A 5,174-nucleotide genomic window follows, 5' to 3' on the forward strand; every position below is an offset into this window, starting at 1 on the left:
GGTTGATCAACAGAGAATAGATACATTGTCGTAGATTCTATAAAGAAATGTAAATTAGAAAGTAATAAAAAATGGACAATAATTAAAAATGGACAGAAATTAAAAACGAAGATTTCTGATACATGCGATAGCATGGATGAATTTCCAGACTCCAGATTAAATAAAATAATACTGTATTATTTCACATATATAAAGCTCTAGAAAAGGGCTATTTTATAATGATAAAAACAGATCAGTGGCAGCCGGAAGGTCGGGGTTTCCATGAAGATTTTGACTTCAAAGGGGTAGGAGGGAACTTTCTGGGACGATGTTCCATTTTATATCTCACTAGGAGCAATGTTCCTCAAGGGTACGTATTTGTCAAAAGTACTGAACTCTATACTTAAAATGGGTACATTTCACTTGATGTAAATTTTACCTCAATAACGTGGATTTAAGAAAGAAAAAGCATTCTAACTTTGAGCCATAGGTGTACTCTCCTCTCTCGTCCCTGGAGCAGCATGGACACATTTTTAGGCTGAAAAGTGATAGTTGTATTTGTAAACAAATGTCCCCTTTTACCCTGAGAAAACTAAGACAAGAACAGGGTGGGGTAGTACAGATTTGAAGAGGGAATTTAAGCATTCCAGGCAAGAGCATTGACCTGGAAAGGGTTACACCTGTGCATATTCCATTAAGAAGATAATCTGAGGGTGTGGACAGGTAGGAGACAATTAGGAGGAAGTAGCTAGCACTGATTCAGAGGCTTTGCCACGAGAGGCCTTGGATATGGAGTCTGGCGCCCCTTCACCAAATGCGTGCTCAAGCACTGGCCCTGAGGCCAGCCGGATTTGTGTGAACCCTTTCAAGAGGTTCCTGAAGTTCGAGAATCCCTTCACGCCTGCGGAGGAGTCCAGGCCTCAAGGAGAGAGGTAAATAAGGCTGGATTCGCTGACTCCGAGCTGGAGGAGAATCCCACCGAGATCTCTGACCTAGTGAGGAGAGAGGGCTGCTGCTTGAACATGATGTTCAGAAGGAAAACTTGCAGAATTTTTTCCCCTCTTGACCGATGACTCTTGCTTTGACCCGGTGTCAGTTACAAACCTTCCAGTTGAAGCATCTCCCAGCCCCCCAAGACGAAGAGCCAATTACCCTGTGATTCTTGCCGCTTCCTGTCTTGTAAGTGACGCTGGCTCTTCCTTCCCAGATCTCCTCTGCGCTCTCTCATAAGTTCCTTATTCTCATAGCCTACGTGAGATGAAAAGAAAGACATTAAAATCCTACTGGCCACATAAAATTAGCTATTTCTTTCTAAGTCTCCAGGGATATTGGGAGGGGTACTGAAATATGCCAGGGAAGGGGGCTGAAATGCCTGGTTCAACTGAGGTTGGGCGATTTTCTGGCTTTCTATTGCGCTCAAGCTCCCTGGCCCCTGTATACGACTCTAGATGCAATTGGCAATTTCACTGAATGAGTTCGTGCATTTTCTTTCTTGTGCAGCAACTAGGGATGATGTTTGACAGTATAGCAATAGGGGTAGTTAAACCACAGAAAAGAGCGTCCACTGGAGACTGGGTTCGGATCCCGACTCTGCCACTCTGCCACTCATACTAGCTGGGCAACCGAAAATAGGTCAACTGATGTCTCTGAATCTCAGTTTTGTTATCTCTGATACGGGCATTGTGAGCTATTGTTATTTATTATGGGTTCTCACCCTTCTTGACTTCTTGGGAGCATTTTATCCTATTATCCTATTTTATCCCACCCTATCCAGTTCCTGAAATTCTGGACTCCCCTCCCTCAACTAAATCACTTACCGTGGTGCCTTGCACATCGTAAGCCTTCAGCCGATGGTGCTTATTACTAAATCTTAGTGTCATTACGTTGGATTTCTGAACATGTGGTACAAAACAGACATTAGGATATTAGTGGCTTAGAGACACCTCACACGACCATGTTTTGCCAAATGAGAATGTGGAAATCTCAAATATTTCTTTGAGGACCGGGTCAAAGACCCTGAGTCTTAACTCAGAATCTAGGGCCAAAAGTAGATTTCGTCTGAGCCTGGACTGCATAACTCTGAGCTTTAATGAATGGTCAGCAAGAGAAGGGTTCTATCCCTTGCCTTTTATCTCAGATCGAATTTCCATGTTAATCCCTGTTGATCTCTCTCACTGTGACTCACTCATGTTTTCTGACATCTTATTCTTTGCCTCACCTAATCATGTCTTGACCTGCTCCTTTGCCTTCAAGGATATCCTTCCACACCTTATTTTTGGCATCTGTCTTCTTCCCCAGCAACAGATACAACTCCCTTTACATCAAATTGTATTTTTCCTCCCTTCTAAACTGCTCTTATCTAACGGCTTTCCTGCCCGGGTCTCACTCTGCCCAGTTCAGGTCTCCTGTGGATTCTGGATCATGGTAAGTGCTGGAGAGATTATGGCAGACGGAATGTCTAAGGAAGTCCTTGTCCACAAAACATTTGCAATTTCTTTAGGGAAATGGGACAAAGTTGAAAGATGAATTCCACAGACAAGAAGTGATTCGGCACCTTCCGTATAGAGGCTGCTTTATGGGGCCCCGGAGACACACAGTAGTCTAGAAGCTCTGGTTGCCTAGTCTCCTGGGGAGGAGACAGGAGAACGGACACAGGAAGGAAAGCAAAGCATCATCGCTTACATAATGTCGAATATAGAGCCATATTAAAATGACTCAGAGCGCAGGAACAATCACCAAGGGTAGACTGATCAGGGAATACTTCCTGGAGGAAGTGGAGCCTCATTTGAACTTGAAAGAGGGTATAGTTTAGGGAAATGGCCAAGAGGAGGAGGGCCTGTTGGGCATTCCAGACTGGAGAGCAGTGTGAACAAAGGTGTGGCGTCAGGAATATTGTAGGTTGTTTGGAGACAATGAATGCTCTGTTGAGCGGCAGCTGAGAGGTAAGATTTTACATGGCTTTGAATGCATATCTAAAGAGCTTATCTTGGATCCTAGGGCTGTGTTTCACAGAGCCCGAGGGCTCTTCAGAAGAGATCTCACATTTAAAAACTCCGTTGGTGCAGGCGGGATAGAGGGAAGCTAACCAGGCAGATTTCAGCCATCCGTTTCCAGGTAAAACTGATCCCATGTTTCCTGTTTGATATATTGAGGGATCGTGTAGGATTTTATTTTGCAGAAAGTCTTCCCCTGCTTAAAGAATTGAAAAATCCTTGTTGTAGATAATAAAAGTCATTAAAGGGTTTTGAGCATAGAGTATTAGAATTAGGATCCCACATGAGTTTATATCTCACCCAGTATGTAACCAAAGCAGGAATCCTACTTAAACATCCCTGACATTGTTTCTTTAAAAACTATTCATGTGACCGAAAAACTACAACTTTACATGACTTTTCATCCCACTCTTGGGTACCTCTAATTCAGGAGATCGTAACATGGAGTCCACAAATTCCTTAGAGGTACCATGAACTTTGATGGGCAATATATGTATGTATATATATCTTTATTTTCCCCAATTGCCACTTGAAATTGACCATTTCTTCTATTATGAATGTAGGCAACAAACCCTAGTAGTATGATTATCAATAACCAAAAAACTCAGATATGTTCAAACAACTTAAAATCATTGCAGATATCTTCAGTTTTTTTAAGACTAAAAAATTGTATTTCCATATAATTCATTTCCTGCGAAATCTTACACATTTTATTTTCTGCACTTAAAAAACATTATTCTGGGGCGCCTGGATGATTCAGTCATTTTAGCATTCAACTTTATCTCGGCTCAGGTCATGATCTCACAGTCTGAGTTCAAGCCTCACCTGGGGCTCCACGCTGAAACCATGGAGCCTACTTGGCATTCTCTACGCTCCGCCCCCTCCCCCCCCCCCCCCCCCCGCCTCTCTCTGCCCCTTCCCCCACTCACACACACACGGGCACGCCCGCTGTCTCAAAATAAGCTTTAAAAAAATTTTTTTAAACCATTATTCTAAGCAGAATTCATAGGATTTGCCAGATTTCCAAAAGGGTCCAAGGCACAAGATAATGTTATGAAACTGCATTATGTTTATGTAGTTGTTTTCTGTTGATCCAGAATTATCTTCCTCTAATGTTTTCCCATTATTCCCACATTTCTCCTCTAGTCCAATGCTACTTCTACCTGACCGTCTATCAAATATTTGAAGACAGCTATCACATATCAATAGGCTTTTCCTCTCAAGCTAATCATCCCACATTTCTTATCTATCCCTCAGAAGATACGATAGTGGGTCCCTTCGTCATTCCGACCTGTTTCCACAGCATGCTCCACATGACCCATCTCCTTCTCGTGGTTGTACCTGAGCAAACATCTAGACAGGCAAGTTGTAAAGGCAGGACTTGGAATCTGTCTCAATCGTCTCAGTACTTCCTGTTCCCCCAAGTTATCATAACGTGAGCCCACGGACGGAGATATAACCACATGTGGCCACTGACTCTTCTCCCATGTGAACACCCCGGGACCCAAACAAAGTGAATCCATTTAAGGCAGGATACTAAAGTGGTTAAATGGGGGCTATGGCAGGTCTGCTTTTATAGCCTGTTTCTTCTGCGTATTAGCTGGGTGACTTTGGGGAAATCGTTTGATCTCTGAAATTCTATTTTCTCGTCTGTAACATGAATAAAATCACAGTCCTTATTTCATAAATTGTGCATTAATTAAATGAGGTCATGCATGCAAAGTGCTTAGCACGGTGTCATATCTGTTCGCTAATGTCAGTCAAAATAAGATAAGCATTACCCTCTTCCTTATCTCACCTAAGCCCGGGGCAGCTTCTCGTAATCCCCATCCATCCCGGTTTCACTCCCTTTTTCTGGATCCATAATTTAAATGTGTTCCCCACCAACTCTCGCTTTTCTCATTGCCTGGCTCGGCCAAGACCCACCTCCTCCTTAGAGGCTCACTCTCTCTTGAATTCCTATAGGAATTTTAAAGAAATAAGCCACTAAGACTGAAAGTGATTTCTAACTAAGGTTTCTGTGGAAATGTGCTCCCAGCGGTTTAGTTTTAAGAGGTGAGGGCTATATCCCAAATAATTAACTTCCTCTTATTTTTGTCAGTGTGAAATCACCCTTTTAAACCTATCTAATGAACCTAGGGGTGCCTGGGTGGCTCAGTCGGTTAAGCGTCGGGTTCTTGGTTTTAGCTCAGGTCATGATGT

The 5,174-nt window shown here is 42.9% G+C and overlaps 1 long non-coding RNA gene across 1 annotated transcript; it reads left to right on the plus strand.

Annotated features, from left to right (window-relative positions):
- The first annotated feature begins 733 nt into the window (after positions 1-733).
- Positions 734-4,694, plus strand: LOC109250794 (uncharacterized). The gene is made up of 3 exons (XR_002073190.2): positions 734-911; positions 2,977-3,093; positions 4,119-4,694. It is a non-coding gene; the product is annotated as an uncharacterized LOC109250794 (long non-coding RNA).
- The last annotated feature ends 480 nt before the right edge of the window (positions 4,695-5,174 follow it).

Source organism: Panthera pardus, unplaced genomic scaffold (genome assembly GCF_024362965.1).
Source record: "Panthera pardus isolate Hobbes unplaced genomic scaffold, ASM2436296v1 HiC_scaffold_27, whole genome shotgun sequence".
NCBI classification, from domain to species: Eukaryota; Metazoa; Chordata; class Mammalia; order Carnivora; family Felidae; genus Panthera; species Panthera pardus.